The following is a 23,254-nucleotide window of genomic DNA, read 5'->3' as shown; positions in this document are numbered from 1 at the left end:
ATATTTTGATACCATGTGGAGTGGGTAAAGCAAAATGTTTCATGAGAAAAAAAAAAAAGAGCTACATTTCAGTGCTCTTTTAACCTGCTGAATTTTTTGTTGCACTTTTGCCAAGTTTGCTGTAAATTGAGAAATAAACGATAGAAAGATACCTCCTGGTGTACCCGAAGATAACATATACTCACACTTACAGCTGAAATCCACCACTTTGCAGAGGGGTGGCACCCAACTCATTGCCAGGTAAGCCTTATAAAAATAACTACAAAATCATGTACAGTTCTGATGCCCGAATCCTGCACTAGATGTATCTCACACAGCAGGAATTCGCAGCTTAAGGCCTGAACTCAAATCTGTTTATTGAGAACTTTAGAACATGGCCTTCTGACATACTGGGTACACTCAAAAATATTTTGTGTAAGTAACATTACATCTCTGTCTGAATGTCCCGCATTCAACTGTTCAAATAATTACCATGTTAATCTCCATGCTAATGGTATCCACACTTTATTTAGTTTAATTTCAATGAGCATCAAATTTAGTGCAGTCAGTACATCTGTCATGCCAACTTCTACCATCTCTCTCAAAAATCACAAGTTTATTATTAGCAACCTGTGGGCAATTAGTGTAATTATCAGCAGACTTGGATTCATCTTAGTCAGTGTTTGTTTCAATTCCACAGGCAAACAAGACATCACCAGTCATCACTACACTAAGAATATCAATGACTTTACATCTAGCTATAGTCATGCTGCTGTGTTTGGCCCTCTCTCTCTGCAAAAAAAATTTACATTAAATTCTACGTATTTTTCAGTGTATCACATAATGCCTTCATGACATAAAATTTAGCTCATGATGTATTTCCTTCTATAGATACAAATGTCAAATAAATTATGAGTATATTCCATGACACTAAGTATACACCAGTAAAGAAGGTGAAATGTAAGTTCTGAACACAAAAAAAATATTTTTTGATATTTGAAAGGATATTTTCATATTTGTCTCTTCTCTAGCAACTGGAATCTGCATTGCTACAAGCATCCAGTAATTACAGGAGTCCAACCTGAGAAAACAGGCCTGACTATCAAAACTACTAAACCAGCCACAGAATATCCTGATCTGATCATCCAACTATCAACAAACATGTAGCTACTACTATACAAACAAGCACCTCCACCTTTTCTTTTTGTTCTATGAGATCATTTCTCAACAGTAAAGTCCTACTTTGCACATAGCAATAACTAGTCCTATTTCTTATGCACCATCAGATCATTAAAAATGTCAACTTTTATTCTATTCCACTGAGAAACAGTGGGGAAAAGATATCACAGGCCAGAAACCAGGAGATTCCCAATTCCCCTTTTATGCTTTCCAGCTTGTATTACCAAAGAAAAGGCAGATGACTCCCTCACATATCTTTTCTTACAAGCAGGTATTTTCTAGAGGAGATTACTAGTGAATGAAGGCAAAATTTGTTGATTACATGACCCCCCCAAAAATTGTTAATAGCTCACTATCAAAAACAAAAAGGCGTATGAGTGGGTTTTTGCAAGGATCTGATCTTGGTCTAGTTTCAGGGAGTATTTTCATTAGCAACCTACATAACTGAACAGAGGACACACTTAAATCTGCTGACCATCGAGAGGCGACACTGCAGGTATGCTGGGTAACAGGGCTGGAATATCAAATTTATTCCGTCAAACTAGAGAAGTAGTCGGAAAAATAACAGAACAGTTCAGCAGAGGCAAGTGCAAATTTCTATACTTTGGCACAGTCAGCTGCATACCTACAGCATAGCAAGTAAGCGGGTAGATGGCAGCTTCTTCAGAAGTGGATCGGGGTTGTAATAGACCATGAGCTGAATACAAGTTCAAAATGTGATTAAAAAAACCGACAACAACAACAAAAAAAACCAACACACCATCATACAGGAATATAAACAGGAGTATATACTCCATAAAATAGGAAGCACTTCTGTCATTCTGTTTAGCAGGAAGGAATAAAAGAGTAAAATTTTTGGCATAACATTTATAAAAAATGTCAAGCAACTGGAAGGAATCCAAAGATAGTAACAGAAATTACCAGAAGTCTCAAAGGAGGAACTATTTAGAAAGAGTGAATATAATAGAACTTTTTAGACCAGAGAGGAAAAAAATTAAAGGTATTTTCATCATCATCAGATCTGAAAGAAAGTTGCACACCCTATGGAACAACCCTGTCTCCGCTGTACCCTGGCGAGGACAAGCAGCAATCCACCTACCGAAACCAGTGTCAGAAAAATTTGTATCAGTTATTAGGAGAAGTCTTCCTGCAAACAGAGTGACACATTATATGAGAGGGCTTGTGCAGACCCCATCGTAGTTTTATTATTTCATGCAGATTTCTAAACAGCTGTACTAAAAAAACAGGTATAAAATTCAGCCTGCTTTGGGGGCCAAAGAACAGAATAGTCAGTACCTCAAGGTCCTTCCAGTCTCATTTAAGTTTCTTATGCTATAATTTCTATGATCATTATCACAAATTTTTTAATGAAATATATAATAGGGGATTATCCCTTAGAGGTCTAGCCAAGTCTGTCTTTCAGTAGCAGTTTAATGGTGCTTATGGCTGTATGCCAGTTATATTGCTGAAAGCTTAGCAGGTGATATATTTGCTTATAGGCACTGTCATATTTTATCCATCTCCGCATCTATTTAGTAAGTACTTTAACATTCTAGAATATGGCAGGTGCTATATAAAACACAGCATTATTTTCCACATTTTATTCCCCTTGTTGACATTCTAACTCTCAGATTAACTGGCAAGAGTACAAACATTCACAGCAATTTTAAAAAAGAAAGTTTGAGTGCTCACTGACAGCCATAGTTAGCTGTGTACTATCAGTAAACAAAACACAACACAACAATGTTCCTTTCCCATTACAACAAAATTTCACAGCAATTTTTTGTATAGAAGGAATTATGACGGTAGGCAAACTGCAGTGGTCATTCAAACAGACACCACCTGCTAATTGTATGCTACAACAACGGTACCTGATTTACTTAAAATGTATTATGGTTGTGTTTCAATTAGTCCCTTCATCTTGTTCCGTGGCATAGGATAGGCAGAAAAATCCATTTGGATTATGCTTTTCCATTCATAATTTCATCCTACTCGTGTTTAAGATTTCTAGGTGATCTAGATACAAACTCCCACTGAAATTAACGGAAAGACACCAGAAACGTCTGTGGAAATCATGTTGAGTTGGCAAGATACTATTTTTACTCCAATCTTCAAACTCCAGTCATACATATTGCAATTTTTTTAAAACTTTTTTTTTTTAGTATTCCTTCATACAGAAGTCATCATTTCCAACACTTAGGTTCTTGAGTAACTTCTACTGCTTTCTCTTTGATCTCTCTTTTTAGAGAATAAGGGGACTGAAATTGAATACAATATTCAAGATTCAATATTTTAACTGATATCACTGAAACATACAATGACCTTCCCAAAGTTATCTCCTTCTCACATCCCAACAGTTTTCGTTTCTTTACTTATATTACATTGGCTGCACTCTTGCCTACGGTGAGATTAAGCACTAAGCACAATATGAACCTGTACGATGCCTGTGACTTTACTGATTGAAGGACTTGAAAATAAAATACTTCTCCCTTCTTAAAGCAACAAGTTTTTAATCTGTGGCTTGTTATTCCAACACCCCTAAGCAGATTCAAACAGAAGTGCAAGGTACATGTTTGACCTTTATTCACAAAACTTTCACTTTTTTCCATCACTATAAAATACGAAAAACAGTGTCTCCTAACTAGCTACATCTGATGTGCACACCCCGGCGATTCAGAAATGATGCTTCACTGTCAATACTGTTTTATTTCATGGCAAAAGAAGAAGGTCACACAGGTGAACACTGACAAAAGCAGAGGTAAAAAAACATAGTAGTTTTTCCTCTATCTATCCTGTGGTATCTGCAAAAACTTCTTTTTTTAATGATATGTCACTTCAGTAACAGCTGCTTCCTATTCAAAAATGCTCATAAGTGTGGAAAAGTCATGCAAGATGTCAGATATATAGTATGTGCCAATGCGATTAATGTTTTTATGTGTTTCAAAGACATACAAAGTAAAAAACAAATTTTAAGCAGAACAACTGTGTGCCGTGTTGCTCTGCTTCTAGTGAGTCTAAGACTCAAGCACAGGTCTCCTAGGGGGATGTTTTTTGAGTAGCCCTGAACACAAACTGGGGATTTAATGCTTTTTCAGGACAGAGCCTTCACTTGGGACAAAAAAAAAAAAAAAAAAAAAAAAAAAAGTGCGGAACACAGAAATCACTGATAGTCAATTCAAACATATTAGCAGCAAGGTGCCATCCAGTCCCGCAAGACAGCACGCCAGAAAAGACTGTGGATGCCCTGTGTAGAAAAATCAGATACAATTTTCTTGTAAAGAAAGGATGGGACCTTGCGCACAGCACACTAACCACAGCCTTGACACAATGGAGATGTACTGTCTCCGGAGATCTGACCGTCCGATGAAGCGCTCCACCTAATGTAACAAGTAAATATCACATTTGTGTTTCTCCCTGCCCTTACAGATCTGATGGCTCTTTTGTAGTCCTGAGGTGCAGCCTCATCAGGCCTCGCTTCCACTGCTGCCCCTGAGCAAAGTGGTTACTTGCAGGTACGCAATGTCTGGGCAGTCAAAAGCAAACACTGAGCAGGAATTAGGGGGTATTTGGGTTGGAGGAATATGTTATATTCCAGACCATGCTTAATACTGCTCTGAGTAACCCCTGTAGTCATTTTTTTATTTTTTAAACTTTACTAATGCTCAACTGGCTTAAATTACACCAAGTAAGTAATCCAAGAAACCTATTTTAAAGCTGAGAAGCAGAGGAAATACATAAACTGACAATGCTCTTGATATTTTTAAACTAATTTCCCACCCAAGTACAGATCTGAAGTGAATGTGTGACTTCGCCATTAGGTAATTTCAGGTGAGACCTCCTACATGCTTTGTATAACAGGAGTTTCTGAAAGTCCTATTCATCCACCTTTCTAGAACATCTTTATTCTACAGAGTAGGTAGGCTATGACTCTTGTAAACCAACTAAACCTATAATATTTCCAAATCCTCTTAGATGTTCAAACTACTTCAAATAAAGTTCATCTGACTGTGGTATAACTAAAGTAATCATATTCTGTAAATATCTTGACCAGATAGCCACTCCTCACTTAAAAACCAAAAAAACCAACCAAACAAAAAAACCCAACAAACCACAAACCCACACACACAGAAAAATTAATGCTTTCCTCTTCCAGAATTATTCTGACTTTTGGAGCAGGACAGGCAACATTACATTATAAATCATGAGCCTGTTAAAAATCTCATGTTTTTCATACAGGAAAAGGTGGATTATCACCTTTCATCTGCTACAGAGCACATGTTTTTATTTCCTATAAAGTTTCAAGGTACTAAATCTTAGGAGCACTTTGTTTAGATACTGAATTTTACAACAAGTAATTCTTACAGGCTTCTTATATGTGTATTAAAATACCTTCCTTTCTCAACTATATACAGCAATGAAATAACTAAAGAGTAGATTTACAGATGAGGGAAATGAAAACTACCTACAATAAAAATGTAAAATCCTCTAAACTGTTAGTAAATAAACTCCTTTTCTGTAAAACATTTTTGGTGTACTGTATATCAAACACAAAGGGGAGTGTATAGCATAAAAATTTTACTGACATGATCTTAAGATTACCACTTGTGACTCACAAGCAACAATAGTTGTCATACTAATACAAACTACCGTACAGAAGCGATGGTAAAACTTTTATACCTTACGACACAAGCCATCACTATTTTGATGCCTAAAATCTTAAATGTCTTATTTCCATTGATTATACAATTAATAAAAGCCCATAGACATTTGGGGATATTTGCATTAAAATTTAACTCTGCACTGCCCCACATATGTAATGCTGGGGCATTTGCTCGCAGGTCATACAGGGTCTCAAATCTTCCTCCTCTGCCAAGTCTTTCTCGGCATCAGCTTAGACCCTGCTTTTCACTCTTTCCATTAAAATCATAAACTCACTCAGCTCTGCTCAGCATCTCAATGCACAAGGCCCTTACCTGGGCTTGCAGAGTGTACCAACACAGGGTTAAAATGAAGCTAATTATGTCCTTGAGAAAAATGAGGCTTTAGCAGTAGAATCTGCAAACTTACTGAAACCCCAAAGAAGTTAAGACTTGCCCCGAAGTCTTGTTATCTCACAGTCTTTCAACTGTATTTTAATTACTGGACTTTGGCTTAGACTTATGCTTGATTCCACTGGAATTCAAGCACAAGCACGAACTTGTAGCTAGCCAAGTGCCGTCTAATCCACCACACTTCACTGAATCCTTTTCTGGAGCTGTAAGCATGTGCATAATCCAGTGGAAATGAACAGTCATTCACATCCTCAAATGCCATGTTGCACAACAACTTAAGCCATATGATTTGGCTGCAAAGCAAGAATTTCATGTCAATAGAAAAGGGTGAGGGGGGGAACACTCCACTGATTTTAAATTAAAATAGATTTTTCTCACAATTTTAAGTATATCTGAAACCCTTCATTTCCTCTGCACATTAGGACAATGCCAACTTGCAAAATAATTGTCCATGCTTGAAGTAACTACAACGGGGTTTGCGGAAAATGGGAAAAGCTGTTTTCATCCGTGAATACCAATCCATGACTACAGCAATCTAAAGTGAAAAAGACTTTTAGCAGACCTCCTAAAGCATTTCCCCTTTTAAAGGGGGGCTCTATGGAGCAATGGATACTCCCAGACAAAACTTGCCACTTTGTGGAATGAAGCTAATGTTGCAGAGGGATCTTCTCTTGAAAGAAGAAATCATCTTGTGGCAATTTTTTGCCTTAAGTGATGTACAGGGGTTTTGGGGTTTTCTTTTGGACCTCTGCCTGGTTAATTCCCGTAAAAATTGCATAACAATTCAATAGTTCAAAGTTCGATGAAAATCCTTCTTTTGCCAATTCTTAAAGTAAATTTCAGTACAATAAGGACAAGAATCTGGAGGGAAAGAAGGGAAAGTGACCGGCCTTCATTTGACGGAACAATCACATGCGCCTTCTCCTCCTCTTGCATCTTCTCCTTTATTTCTGTAAATGAACTGCGCAGAGCAGCCACATTGACTTTAGCAGCACTACTGAGACTGAAGAGACCTGGCCCCCAAAAGACCTACTGACAGATGATGAAGCAGCAGTAATAATAACAATTTACATTAAAAGATGAAAAACTACTTGTTCAATAAAAATGTTCATTTCCTTTTTCAAGCACTTGTTGAAAACTGCCAGAGCAGAGTTTAGAACGGTCTTTTACCGTCTGAATGGCATCTGTTCATTTAATCAGCTCAGTTCTTCCTGCACGTCAGATTTGGCCACACTAGTATCATCAGTATTGAATACGTCTGTACAAGACGTACCTGTTTTAAAGCATATCTGTTAATGGCTTAATTAAAGTACTCAGCAAGGCCGAAGGCTTTCTGCTTGTAGAGAAAGCGAAATAAACAGGTCCTATATAATGTTGTCAGCCACATGTCCAGAAATTTCTAAGAATCACTTCCCAAAGCAAGTCCTCATTCCCCTCAGGGTCTCCATCATTCAAGCATGCAGGCATGAATGCCAACTGGTATGTTCCTACACACACATGGACACAGAGTCATTCAAAAGTCATCTTGAAAGGATAATGATTTTACTGGTTTTGGGAATGATAATTCTTTTTTTCTGACAAAAAAACCTTTTCACAAAAATCTCCAATTTAAAAAATTATAAACTTCACAGGTTCAGGTAAAGAAGGTGCCTTCAGGCAGAAGTGGAAAACTTAGTAACTGCAGAATCATCTTCTCCTTTCTGGCAACTAATGACTCACTGGCTGTTTCATTCAATTCTGACCAAAAGCGCTAAGTAACAAAGGTGCAAAATATTTTTTCTTTTAACATTGAAGTTGAAATGTTCAGAGTGCAGATTAGAGAAATGTATTTTCAAACCACAGCAAGCTACTTCTAAGCAGAAGATAAACACTGCCAAGGTAACAAAAAACTTCCACCTGCACATATGTAACAGCTTTGGCCAGAGCTGGAAGATGCTGCAGGCACCACCACCACTGCAAAACAAACAAAAAACAAAAAACAAAAAAACAAGGCTGGGAAACCTTGTAATTTAAGGTATCTTTGATGAACCAGACTCCCTAAACATAAGCATGTAATAATCATGCTGTTTTAGCAAATACTATTGCATGCTGCTATTAAATAGATTTAAAGGTTACAGGGCTCCTGTAGCCAACGCCAAATACCACACATTTTGCCTCTTCAAACATCTTAATTTTACTTGCATGTTGAATTCACCAAAATACAGAAATGGGATTTTTTTCAGTTAGCAATGTAAGTTTGCACCTATCTCTTAGAAGCCACTTTAGTATGTGAGCTGTCAGCACTTACATTAACTATTACATAATTATATTAACCTTTCAGAAACTACATATTCTGAGGCAGATTTATAGAGTCATACATTTATACTTGATTCCATTATTCTTTATTTGCCCCTATGCATCCTAGGCCTAATTCATCGTCAGAATAAGGCAGCAGAACAGCACTGAAGGCAATCATGTTGCAACAGTCATAGCAACCATTTGCTTCAGTCATTACCGATTCCTCCTGACAGCCGGATCATCTCGGGGTTTGACTGCACGCAATGCAGATCTACTGCACTGGTCTAAATTTCAGATGGCGTGAAGTCTGAGGTAGCCTGCGCTTTCTCCTGATGTAATGGGAAGAGATGATCCGGCAGGCTTTTTCCTGCCATGTGTCCAGGCAGGCTGGGGGATGAGCCCCTCAGACCTGACAGGAGAGACCTGCTGGCCCAGGCATCCCAGACCCAAATATAAAGGTGTCTCCTTACTTGAGGAGAGCAGACAAGGTGGAATTTAAATAAAAATTTGTCTGAAGCATGTTAAGAAATTTCTGTTCCTCCCTTCACTTTGAGCAAATTATTATTATTATTATTGGAATGGAGGAAGCCCAGATCGAACCCTGGGTTGAAGCTTGAACTATATTCTAAGCTCTGCACATACATACACAGTCCTTATCTCATACAACCCACAATCAAACAGAAAGGCGCAAAACCAAGAAACAGGTATTTCATGGAAAGGGTTTTTTTTTTGTTGCTGTTTTTGTTTTTTTTTCTTTTTTTTTTGTCAAAGTGAGTAAGATCTGAAAAAAATTGACACACTCAATTCTTAAATCCATCAACAAAGCAAAGTTGTATAAAGAACAAAGCTGGGGGACACTAACTTTCTCCATAGTAAAACAAGCACCTGTTAACATCTGGGAATACTCAATTATTGTAATAAACCATAGATCAGAATAACTCCCTAAAAAAAAAAAAAAAACATGGAAGATAATATAAACACCTTTTTGCCACTTCAAAAATCATATGTGACCATATTCCATGCATAACTTTTCCAGAAGAAAATCATAACGGGCTTGTCAGACCAAAGCCACCTGTACCTTTCCCTTCTCAAGATGATATCCATTAATTATAAAAACTAGAAGACCATGATATCCAGAAACAATCTGCTTCATTCAATAAAGATATTGCCTTTGTTTAGTCTACTCTACTAATTTAAATCTGGAATATGTTTTGTGGGAAAAGTGTATAATGCTAGGTTTCTGTATTTTTAATTGAATTCAAGTTTCCATCCAAAAGCAACTGTACATGTCCCAAATCAAAATTAATCATTAGCTGGTAAACAGGAAGTATACCAAGCATTATTTTATAAAATAAGAATGTGAAAATATTAAGAATCTAACTATATTTGTGTTAGGTTGTATAATTGCTTAAAACTGCACAGTCAATACTTTAGCATAAAGGACTAACAGCATTTACCAAACAACTTATTTCACTTTTTGCCAGCCAGTGAGAACCAAGCATTTTCAAGGAAAACAACATAAAATGCACAAAAGCTTCCCTACTCCTTTAAAGAATCCATTTTTAATTATGATTTAAATCAATTCAGCTTGACTGATGTCCTGCTTTGCTCCCACCAATCTGCAAGCTTCCCCCTTCCATGTCTAAAAATGAATGTTGCTAAGTTTCATACCGATGGGTAGGGAGCTGCTAGCTCGCATAAATGATTTCTCCTGTGCATCAAAGGAAGGCCTTTACGAGTGCCTTACCTAGCAATCTCCTCATGATGCTCTCAGGAAAACTGATTATTCTCTAAGATGGTAGTCTGGAATAGAGTTCCCACTCTCAATTAACCTGGGCTGGTTCCAGCTAATGAAGTGGAAGGGAAGAAACAAAATTAACAAGATATATTAGACTACTTTTAGCATACAACCTTATTTATATTCAGTACAAATGTAACCTGCTTCCAACTGTAAGGCAAAGATTTGATCAACATATAGTAAAGTTAAATTTGGTGAACAGTGTTATTTTATTCGCAGTGTCTAAATTAAAAGTGTCCTTACAAAAATAACAAGCAAGTTACATCAAGAAAAGGCAACCGTTATCTAAAGGTCTTCTCTAGATAAGTTTAGCTGAAAACAGAGGTGGGAGAAAACATGTCAGTCCTATCTTCCAAGAATGTTGAGAAGGAGGATCTGGGGAACTACAGGCCAGTCAGCCTCACCTCAATCACTGGGAAGGTGGTAGAGCAACTAATCCTGGAAATAACTTCCAAAACATGTGAAGGTGATTAGGAGCTGTTAGCATGGATTTATGAAGGGGAAAATCATGTCTGATCAACCCATTAGCCTTCTACAAAGAGATTACTGGCTTGGAAGATGAGAGGAGAGCAGTGGATGTGTTCATCTTGAGTTTAGTAAGGCTTTTGACACTGTCTCCCATAACATCTTCATAAACAAACTGATGAAGTACAGACTAGATAAGCGGACAGTAGGTGGACTGAAAACTGGCTGAACTGTCAGGCTCAAAAGATTGTTATCAGCTGCAAAAAGTCCAGCTGGAGGTTGGTCACCAGCAGCATGCCCCAGGGGTCAATACAGGGTCCAGTACTGTTTAACGTCTCCATTCATCACCTAGACGATGGGATAGAGCGCATCCTCAGCAAATTCACAGATGATACAAAACTGGAAAGAGTGGTTCATACGCCAGATGAACATGCTGCCATTCAGAGGGACCACAACAGACTGGATAAATGGCTTGCAGGAACCTCATCAAGTTTCACAAAGAGAAGAGCAAAATCCTGCTCCTGGGGAGGAACAACCCCCCGTGCATCAGTAAATGCTGGGGCCTGACTGGCAGGAAAGCAGTTTTGCAGGAAAGGACAACAATAGATAACAAGTTGATCACAAGCCAGTCTCATGTGACAAAGAAGGTCAACAGCATCCTGGGCTGCATTAGGAGGAGTGTTGCCAGCAGGTCAATGGAGGTGATCCTTCCCCTCTGCTCCGTACTGGTAAGGCCACACCTGGAGTATGGTGTCCTGCTCTGGGCTTCCCAGTGAAGCCCAGGGAGGGGCCACAAAGATGATAAAGAGATTGCAGCATCACAGTGCTGTCCTGTGAAAATATGGGAATAATGATGCAATAATCAGGTTTCAATCCCTTTTCGTTGCCACTATTTCCTCTAATGCATAGTTAACCTTAAGCCTGTGCAACAATAGCATATTTAATATACTCCACAGAAAGCAAAGCAGTATTTCCCCACCACAGAAAAATGATTAAAGAGATAACACCACATGTTTTGTGTCCTGCACAATGTTTTAAAATGGATGACTACTCAGCTTCTGTCCTTTCAGTATTTTTAAAAGTAATTTAAGATTTGTGTTTTCTTTGAAAACACAGAAAAGGAAAAACCCCAACCAAACATTAACACCGTGACTTCTATTCTTACATATGACAAGCCAAAAATACTCTTGCAATGGCACTCCATTTCTGCCAGCAGGTATGTGGGGGGTGATGGGCTGTTTAGTTTTTCCAAACAACACAGCAGCTGTAACTACTTGCAGATCACACGAAAGAATGTTGTAATTTCCTTAAGGACTCTGTTCATTCCACTTTACCGGAAAGCAGAGGCAGTGGCTCTTAGCTGTGCTAAGAAAAGGAAACGGCAGAGCTCTGAAACTGTGCCCTCACGTAGAGAAACACAGGCATGCGACCCAAAGAAAAGCCAAATCAAAACTTACATAATCCCCACCAGAGATGAGTTCCCTAGAAACACTTTGCTGTATGCTCCTAACCCCTTATGAAAAAAACGGCTACAGTATCTATGCAATGTTTTAAATAAAGGATAACAGACCATTTTCTTCATGACTGTATTTGATTTCCTCATCTAAATGTTTAAATCTACACTGGCTCAAACACCACCTACAATTATGCCAACACTTTGTCAAAAATAACTTTATATATTAAAAAAAAAAAAAAAAAACCTCTCAGCCCACAACCACTACATATCTATCCTAACTCATGGAGGTAAGAGAAACTCGGCATGCCAGTATCCCCCAACACCATCTAGAGGGTGTTAGCAGACAGTGCAGGGAGGTGTGAATAGGAAGGGATGAAGACACCACCATTGGAAAAGCAGAGAAAGTCTTCACTTACTTCTGTCAGAATTCCTGCAGCATATAAAACACTTTCTGTTTCACCTTCTTTTTAACCCACTCTATCTCCCCTATATATTTATTACACATTTTCAATGTCCTATAACTCTGTTTTTTGCATTCTTTTCCCCTAGAGCATTTTGCCAATATTCCAAAAACTGTATTAAGTTTTACAACTTTCTCTTGTGTCATTGTTTCTTCTCGACCTTTTAATCTGATTGAGGTATGCTCCATATTTTATTTTCTTCCCTCTCAACGCAGCAAGCTCATACAAAGCCATAGCCATATGCGAGCACACTCTCCTCCTTTACAACCTCCTTCTGCTCTTTGTGAATATCTTACCTTCTCTAGCCACAGTCTTTCATTATTTATTTACAATAAAGGTTCTTTCCCACTCCTTTAATCTTCCTCTAGCTCCCCACCTGTAAGTTGCTGTGTGATCTGACACGAACCCAGCATTTATACTTTTCAATGGCTTCATAATGCTTTAAACTCAACACCTATTACTGCTTCAGCAGATCAGTAGATCAGAGCAGAATATTCAGCATCCTGAAGAACTCAAGTTTTCCTTCTATCAACTAAATATAAGATTTTTTTTCACTTGAGGCACCTGCTCCGAATCACTCCCTGGAGAAGCTTCTCTCTCACACACAATACATTGAACTAACTTTAAGAAAGAAAGAAAAAAAAAAAAAAAAAAAAATCTAAGATTATAAACACCAGAACAAAACCACAAGGCTGTTCTTGCCCCATCATCCCACAGTACCCAAAGATTTAATCCTTCTGTTTTTTTGGCCTCAGATTAACCTGTAATGCACGATCAACCAGAATAAGTATTATCTTGGTACATCTATTTTCTAGTATCATGATACTTATCTCTATTTATTGCAGTAGTCTTCATGCAGGTCCTGGTTAATTATTGTTCTTCCCTTTATTTAGGAGTCTATCACCCACAAGTAACTAGTAATTTCATTCCCAAAGCATTAAGAAAACAGAATGATTTTCCTGCTTAAATACTACCCATCTCTAATGAGCAGGTTACCATTTCTTCACCTCTCACAAGGCAGGAACAATAGTTGTAATGCTTTAATCCTTCAAGTTAATTGAAAATCTTACAAACTTTTATCTACACACCATAAACTTTGATAGAATTGTCTTCCATCATAATTCACAGGTTGAAGTAGCTATGCACTTGTCCCTTAAACTCGTGCTGATTACTTCCGAGAGTCTATAAAGTTTTAGAAGGAACAGACAGTGATAACACATTGGCATAAAATGGAATAATTGTAGAGATTAAAAAAAAAGAAGAAAAGAAAGAAAATCAGCTGAATTTTTGTTGTTGATTGGTTTGTTTACGGTTGGGGAGGGAGGAGTATTTCTTTGTGATATTTGGAGGGGAAAAAAACCAAACCTCACATTTTCTTCCATTGGAGGTATTTTTTTCTTGTCACCCCTAGAAAACCAAATAGTCAGAAGACAGGCATGTAAAAGTAAGTTTGTCTCTTCCTGGTTTTTGAGACTATTTTAGTGATGCACAGACAGCAAAACTGCTTAGCTCTAAAGGCTAATTTAGAATAGCCTCCCAATTCAGAAAACAAAGTCAAAAAATAAAGCAGAGGTCTCCATCCATGCTTGTCCTTCCATTATCATATTTTTATAGAGCATCTCATATCCCTTGGCATTCTACTTCATGTCTCCAGCTTCTGGAATGGAGGATGAGAGCAGAAACCGAGCTTTCATTTTATAAGCATACACCCCTAACGGAAGAAGCTTAGAAATGTGAATTTATAATTTTCCAAGCGCAGAACAACAAAGATGGCTGGCAACTGCAACCACCACCATAAAGACTTTGTTTCAAATACATAGAAAAATAAATCATGGTTTGAAACTATCAGCGTATAATTTAATCAGTTTTACCACACTAATTAAAGAGCAAGCTCTGACAATAGGAAACACAATTAAACTCTTTACGTTTCTTGCAAATGAAGCATGTATTGTTTGTAATCTTGGTTTGAATATATGGGAGCACTCTGATCACTTTCAACATCTGTGAGGAAAGAAAAAAAGGTGAGAAAAGACCAAGCCACACATCCTGTGGAAATGGACAGATCTAGAAAGGAAACACACTAGTTTGGGTAAAGTTAAGGTAGGAAGCAGTGTTGAGATAGAACTATTCCTCAGTCTATCAACAGGCCTTGATTTGGGATAGATCCTATCCAGGAGCTGGTAACAAATTTGCTGCAGTGGATAATCATTCACGTCAGTGCCATTTACATATGTGTGCGTACATGTACATACATGCAAATTACATATATGTATTTGATTACAAGCTGTTACTTGTTTATGGTTTTCTCTAGTTGACTGAGGAACGCTACTATTCCATCTCTCTTTCTCTTTGAAATTACCTGGGAACAGGTGCGATATAATTTCCATTAACTGAAGCATTTACACTGAGACTGAGCATCTCTCTGAAAGATATGCCCTGTCCTAGCCAGAAGTTATTGGAAAGAATAGATGAAATCCCTCTGACCGTCCCACTCACACTATCAATCTAGATAATATAATGCTCCTTCCTACTTTCACATCAGTAATGGCTGAACTTTGGTATTTTATATTAAAAACAAGAACAAGGAGGAGAAAACCATATATATTAAGTACCTATAGAACTGAAGGTTCATGTGCAGTCCCTCTACTTACGCCCTCTCTAGATGACCTTCCTTAAGGTGAATTTCCAAGCAGAGTGAAGTTTAAAATATTTAGTAGTCGTCCATTTATTTATTATTTTCACCTCTCCTTTTCAAAAAGATGTGAGTTTTATACAAAGACCTCCCACATCAGCATGCCATCCCCTCTCCACCATGCTGCAATTCTTCTGTAGATGATAATATCAGTGTCTAAGTCCTTTATGAGAGCAAAAAACAAAACATTGACCTATGGGTCAGATGCTTCATGTAGCTGTACTGGTTTAACTGACAGTAGGATTGAGCCCAGTTGCTTAATAAAAGCATCATCTAGAAGATCAGCAGTAAAGGAGAACACTTTAAACATAAAGATGTGCAACAGCAGCAAGGGAAATTTAGAACTGACAGACACTCTCTTTCAAATTTGCCTCAATTTGAAGGGCTCGTTTGCCTCAAGTGAGGCAAACGAGCAAGTTTCACCACAATAACTGTTAAAAATGCTCACTCACAAAGCATTTTGGTTAATACCTACACTTTCACCATACTGTTTTATTACTCCCTTAAAACACTTTTATTTCTACATTATTAAATACACAAATGCAGGAATGCCTGAGTATTATTAGCTACATCTGTCAGACTTGATTCAAGGAAATAATTTGTTATATATGCCTTGCATTATATCCTGGGCCATTTGTACCATGATTTAAAGTGGAAGGGACGCACCTGTTATCAATCACTGCTTTGGGATCTATGCTTTCAATCTTCTTCCAAAAGATGGCCTATTTTATACCCGCTAGGCAGGTTTCTCTACAGGTTCAAGTTGGAATAGAAAATGAATTGTGAGAAATGAAGTGGAATGAGAAACACACATGGTCCTTAGCGGTCATGTTCACTCAGGGGTTTTTTTGCATTGAAATCTAATTGTTCTTTACCAAGAACAATCGATTCTGTGACTCAAGTGCTGCCTCATTTCAGAGGTTAGTGGAAAGCCACAGAAAGTGACTCCAAACCTGTCCATACCAGCAGTATACCTTGAACTTGAGATCGGGGACTTAAACTACTGAAATAAAACCAATATGGACTCCAGTGATGAAAACATGCATAGGTTCTCTCTCAAGCAGTTCTGACTGACACAGACTGAATACCTATCACTGCTCACTGGTCCAGATCATCAATGTCAAAAGCCAGATGCATAGGTTGACTCCCTTTTGTCTAGAAATCCCTCCTGAAAACACAAAGATCAGGTTTTTTGTACTGACACGGGGGGGGCAGGGAGGAATCACTGAGGTCAAACTAAATTCAACTATGTTGACATGGTTCTCCATCACAAATGACAAACTACTGCTATCATCACTTCAGTCTGTTTACTGTAGTTTAAAGCTCAATAGTACAGAAACGCAAAGTCATCAAACAGAATAATTGTGCAGAGAAAAACACAGTTACTAAGAGTTCAAAGCCATGGATAAAATATGTCATTCACCAGAGGCAAACTGTCATGCAGAAAAGTTGCAAGAACACAGTACGAACTCTGTAAAAATGTAAATATATGTAAATACCTATAAATTTCACTCTTGATCACCCAGTAGCTTTATCACTGTGGATTACATCAGTTCTCAGTGGTCTCAAGCCATTGCTGATTGAACTGATTACAGTAATTTATTATTTGTATAAATCCCAGAATAGATATTACACTACCACTCAGAAAAATAAACTATAAAACCTCACACCAACAAAACAAAAACCCTAATCTGCAGAACTTCACTCTCTACCTCCCAAAATCTATTATCTGTCATTTATCTCTGTCCTTTCTGTATCACTGACAATGGCTATTTATTAAAACAGCAGAGCAAGAATAGACATAAGGACAGGGAACGAGAAAATAATCGTAACGAGGATAATGGGGTGCTCAGACATTTCCTTAAATAGATGGGTGGCAAGAGAAATTCTTTCAACAGCTACATATAATAAAATACAGTACAGGGTAGGGGGAATCATACAACAAATAAGAGGGAGCGGAAAAGGGCAGGGGGAAGCCAAGAAATGAGAAAGATCTGGTAATATTCAGTGTCCCAATAGAAAGAGCTGGGAGCGAGAGCTGCAAAAGGATGTGCTGACAGTACGATGTCTGGAGCGGAAAGGAGGAAAAGACATCCCAGATGTTTGCAAGGAAAAACATTTTTATTGTTTTCTAATAAACATATTCAAGAAAGAGAAATTGGAACTGAAACTCAAACTGCATACTCTTTATGGTACTGCCACTAGGCAGCAAGATCAGGTATATTGGTGCTCCAAAACCTTAAGAGCAACATGATACAATAACCTTAATAACTAGCAAGTAATAAACAAGTAATTCTGAGTTCAATATGATCAAATTTCTCAGTTTTTCCTATATCTGTGGCCATACATATTACATACCTAAACATTTCAGGTTAAGCTGTATGTTCATCTATACTGACTTTTCTTCTAGTGTTGCCTATATCAGTTCTAATAACATATTAGAGAATAAAATTTGCAACCACAAATGGAAACCTGGGAACAAGGTCCAATAGCTTAGTACTGCCTCTCCACAGGGACAGGGAAGCTGAGCTCTCTCAGAAGCTGCTTACGAGTACTGCTTATGAGTTTATCTCTGTGGTTCCCATCAGAGCAGTTTTACACACACCAAGCAACAGCTCCTCACTCCACAAGAACATCCACTGATTTCAATAGGATCCACCCAGGAATAAGGCTGGACACAACAGCAAGATGAGTGGAAGAGAGTGGCTCTGTGACAAGCACGCGTTCAACAAAAGAGAGCAGAGAAGTCACGGCCTGCATGTACCACGTTACCCTCCAGGGGACTTCCCACTCCCCACCCACACCAAAGCAGCTTTGCCCTCCAAGGCAAGGGAAGGAGGATGAGTTTGCAAGGGAGAAGGAAAGAAGAGTAGGAAAGCACAGGGAAACAGAGCCATGAAACAGTGGCCTGGCCTTTCAGCCAGAGAAGTTGTTTAGTCTGGTATCAAGTATATGCCTTTTGTTGATCCCATTCTCAAATCCAACCAGGTGATACATTTTAAACTAATACACAGGAAAACTGCATATATTCAAAAGACTTGCTAAGAAAATGGAGCATATTTACCATAATGAAAATATCCAAGTGAGGAGACTTCAACATGAATAGTGAGGAGCAAGTGGGGAAGAGAAGCTACTGGCCTACTTCAGAGACACATGCTCATGATAGGTGTGGGTTAGTCCTACACAGTTAGCTCTAAACACAGTCTAGACAGTCTCACACACTCACAATAAAAGGGTTTGCATTTTAGAAGCATGTTCCCTATCTCATGTCTTCAAAGAAGAAATAAATTCTTGATTAAACTTTTAAAAAGTTATTTTTATATAGATAAAGCTTGTATTTTAATCAAATTTCTGTTCCTCTTCTCTCTTGTGATGAGAAAAAAAATGCAACAGAGGATGGATTCTCAATAGCTCTTCACTGTTTTAATATTTCAACATAAAAAATAGAACTGCTATATTAATAATGAAAAATGGTGGACTAGTCCATTAAGGACAAGCATAATTCAGTGTTGCATGGATTACTTCATAAGGACAGGCAGGGGAAAATAAAACTCACAAACTGGCTACAGGGAAGATAACAAAAAGAAGACATCCTCAAGCCCAATACTCAGCAAACATAAAAAGACTTTGCATCAGCCCCTATTGGGGATCCTTGGTGACTTTAGAATAGAGAACAACTGAAGAATAGAAGCAAAAAAATCCAGCAGATGGCTCTGAGTGAGGAGAACAGAGACAGGTGACTCACTAGTCTGAGAGAAATAAAAATAAAATGGGAGCTGTGCCACAGTGTTATCATTTTTGTTGAGCCACCTGGAGAGGTAGCAGGCTTATCAATGAATGCCAAAAATGAGTAGTGCCCATCTGCTCACCCTAATAAATATCCCTTACTAGAAAAAATATAAAAGAATACAATTCCCTCAGCACTATTCACATGCTTTCAGCAGACCTGTTTGTTTAAAATATTTATTTGGGTCTTACAAGGCTTAACAACTACCTGCTGTGAACACAATAATGCTTTAAGATGACCCTTGGAAGTACATGGCAAGTCAGTAGCTGTAAGAATTCACAACAACAGAAAGCTTCAACAACTACCTTTTAAATAAGGAAAAGCTCTGTAATTATCACTGCCTTCAAAATGTCTTTAGAAAAATACCTCTGGCCAACTGAATGGACCGATGGTAAAACCTTAAATGAGAGGGGTAGTTAAAAATTCAAAAAGTTAGTACTCCTCTGGAGATAACAGCAGCGGAAAGTATCTCCATTCAAAAAGAAGTATAAGAACCATGGTACAAGCTCAGTTTACCTCTTCTGCTGGCCTCCCAAAATGGCGATGAGTACCATCCTTCTTCTGATTCTAAATGTGGATTGAGAAAGGAGGTTAGAGCTGGCAGAAGGTGAAATGAAGAATGCTCAGGTCTCTCAAAAGTACCTCTAGAAAAAAAAAAAAAATAGGATGGAAGAGAAGACTAAAGTATACAGGTTGGTTTGCCTTCTTGAGTGTGAAAGCCAAATGCCTTTTCTTTAGCACTAACCTTTATCAGCTCCAAACATTGTTTTTGCAATGAATGAAGGCATAAGCGTGGAGCAGAAATTCAAACTTGCTAAGACTGAGCTATTTCCAAGCTGGCCTTTTGATTCAGAGGTATATTTGTTTTTCGTAGATGACATACTGGTGGGGAAAAAAACAAACCACCTCTGTTCTGTTTAACATCATCAATTCTACTACCTCAATAAAAGCAATTCAATCACATAAAACTGTCTGGAGTCACACAAAGTTATCCAGAATAGGACAGGCCTTTATATGTTCACTACCATCTTTGCAAATACAAAGTTATCTTACTACTTGTGCATAAGTTTTGCACTCAATTTTGCCTTTCATATGGCAAAAATGTGACAGAATTAAACTTCAGACATGCTTATATAAACATGTATGAAGAGAAAGGAGAATACAAGAAGCACTTTTGAGGAGATACAAACCACAAAACATGAGCAAACATGTATCCACACACACCAGAGTTCTGTAAGTGTCTGTATGCATGAGGTCAGAGTTCCTTCATAGTTACTACAACATATTTTTAAAAACTTCCAAACAGCAGTTTTAAAAACTGCCCATACTAAAATGAAGCAAACAGATGCTGCACTGGGTGCAACACAGAAAAGCTATGCACCACTGAAAGTTTAGTTCTCTGTTCAATTCAATACTCGGGAAACTAATTTCTTCAAAATTAAAGTTATTTTGATTGTGTAAATTCCTTTAGACTTGGTTGTCTTCAAAATTTTGTATCTCAACAAAAGCTACAAAAAGTCTGACCAAGTGTTGCCAGGACTGAAGCAAGACACTTGGTTCCTAAAGTCTCAAGCACCTTTACCAAGTACCAGTTGCAAAACCCAGCTCTTCCAGCTGAAGCACAAAAGACAACACTGGAGCCATGCACATTATTTCCACTGTTTCGTATTCCCCGCATTAGCATGAACCCACGGTCAAGTAATAAAAAACAGCTAATGTGTTTTGGTTTGTCCATGAACCGGCCCACACTTTTTGAAATCACATGGGTTAAGAGTTGGAACTCTCAGATACAATGCCAAACAGAAGACTCTGTTTAAATCCAAATGAACAAAGCCTTCCACCAAAGCAAATAAACTCTCAAGGCTGGGTTACAGGTTTTTAACTATAGCATTATTCACATGACATCCCCTTTCTAGTCCAATAAAAAAAGCTGTTTGTCTTTTTTTAAATAAATATTTTTATGAAACAGTTGGAGCAAAGCCTCCATCACTAAAAATCTGCATGCGAAACAGACGTCCTTAATTTTAAAACTTCTATTATAAAAATGCATCAGAGGAAAATTTAAAGTTCCTCTGATGTTAATCATCCAATATTAGTAACAAAATACTCCTTCTATTCCCTCCTTTAGCTTATTGCATCTTATTTTTAAATCATCTGTGTTTCAAGACGGTATGATTAAGGTACATTGCTGTGGCAGACAGATCTTGCCGATGCTACAAGAAAGAACAGAAGCAGCTACTGCCCACAGCCAAATAATTTTTAAAAGTCCTTGGATATGGCTTTACACCCACTGTTGAAGGCTTCTCATATTTCTGAGAACAGTACAAACCAAAAATTATTTAAAGATACATGTTCTCATTTTATCAAGCATTAAATTGTTCTCATTATGAAAAGGAAAAAAGCACACCCATAAATGGTATCACTGAGCTATAGTTACACGGCCCACTGAGACCATTCCGCATCCTTTTATAATGGTCTTGTGGGGTCAGGATTCATCCCAGAGCACAGCATCCTGACTCTAGTGTGCATAACACTCCTAATTTATTTAAGAAGAAACTGTAATCACCTAAGCAGATACATTCCTAAACTTTAACCTTCAAAAACATTTCACTTTGCTAAAAACCTGCTCCAAAAAAAAACACAACAGTTTTTTTTAAAGAAAATGCTGAAACAGATGTGCACGACAGCAACAAAACTTGACTCAATTCTCCACGTCTTAATTTTACACTGCATTTTACTTTTCTAATCTGTCTTGCGTTCACATTTGATAAAATACAGCTAGCTAGTAAGAATTACTCTACTCAGACCTGAAAATATTTTAGCATTTTAGAATTTGGGCTCAAAAATCTTCCTAGGAAGAAACAGTTCTATTTGTGTCAGCGGAAGCAGGTTCAGCTTTTGATCTCTCATGATTTCTCTTAGAGATGAAATTTTACTCTACATAGTGACCAGAAATTGTTACAGCTTTGTTCAACAGATATTTTTCTTGAATATCCAGAATTATTCGGTATCTGTTCACCACAATGCAAAAGCAGGGTTTTTCTTTGCTTTCCTTTCCTTTCCATCCAGATTACCAGACTTAATAACGGTTAGTGCCAGCCTCCCTGAAAATAAAGAACTTGGTTACTAGCCCACCCGTAACAATTATACTTCTGGAAACCATCATTTATAGAAGTACAACCAGCAAAAGGATCCATTCTAATTTAAATAGCTGAATCAGAGCCTGACAGGCCAGTAGCTTGAAAAAAAGTATTACTTTCATATAAACAGAACGATCAACCGGGAATCAGTGACACAATAATTACAGAACCTCAGTTTTGTCATGTACCACTGAGGGTTTTGGTTTTTTTTTTTTAATAAGCTCATTTTGGCTTATTTCTATGCACAAATACAGATATTCCATGGAAAATGGCTTTAAAGGTACAATACTTACCATTTAAAAAGATTCCTTCCTAAGAGAGTGGACCTCTGAAATGGAATTATTTTAGCCACATTGGAAGAACAAATTAAATGCATGAAATCTTTGCTAATGCTGGCACCAGGTTACTTCAGCTCCCACTCTGCCTCAGGAACATCAGAGTCCTTCTAGGACAACAGTCCTAGTGTTGGCAAAGTGCAGCCACCCTACCATCAGACAGGTGAACTCTGGTCTCTGTCCTCCTATACCAGAAAACAACTTGCATCAGCTGAATTGGGGCAGGGGGTTAAGTTGTTCTGTGTATCCACTCTAAGGGTATTAATCTAATTATTTGGCCTTATCGTAGTGTGCTAGAGGGAGTTTTGTTTAAATAATTCTGCTGGTTTTCCTGGCTGGCTTGGAAAATGAGGAAACTTCTATAAGCAAAGCAAACAAATGAGCAAAACAAACCAGATGCTCCTTCTGGTGCACAGTAGATGAAAGTTTTCAGCTACCCAGACATCCTTAATTATTTTCAGCAAATAAGTCATCTGGGTAAAGTTGCTCATTGTAGTAAAGGTTTTGCATTCCTCTGTTGAGTTAATCTCATCTTGGAGCACTCAGCATTTCATTGAGAAAATAAATAGAGCTTTTTTTTTTTCTTGCAACAACCAAAAAGAGAGTAAAGGCATGAAGTGAACTTAATAATATC

At 37.8% G+C, this 23,254-nt stretch overlaps 1 protein-coding gene across 3 annotated transcripts in view; it reads right to left on the bottom strand.

Moving 5' to 3' along the window:
* The window catches only part of FARS2 (phenylalanyl-tRNA synthetase 2, mitochondrial), a 250,684-nt gene that overhangs the window by 206,580 nt on the left and 20,850 nt on the right, over positions 1-23,254 (bottom strand). Inside the window, exon 1 of one of the 3 annotated variants that reach the window (XM_082325110.1) lies at positions 10,234-10,254. The exons of the other annotated variants lie outside the window; for them this stretch is intronic. The gene's annotated coding sequence lies outside the window, so the exon portion shown is untranslated. Of the gene's footprint in view, positions 1-10,233; positions 10,255-23,254 lie in introns of those variants that run through there. 3 annotated transcript variants of the gene reach the window in all.

The sequence above is a fragment of the Platalea leucorodia genome, assembly GCF_965183815.1.
Source record: "Platalea leucorodia genome assembly, chromosome: 1".
Taxonomy (NCBI): Eukaryota; Metazoa; Chordata; class Aves; order Pelecaniformes; family Threskiornithidae; genus Platalea; species Platalea leucorodia.
Note: the sequence above shows the minus strand (reverse complement) of the source record. Positions and strands in the feature narration are given on the sequence as shown.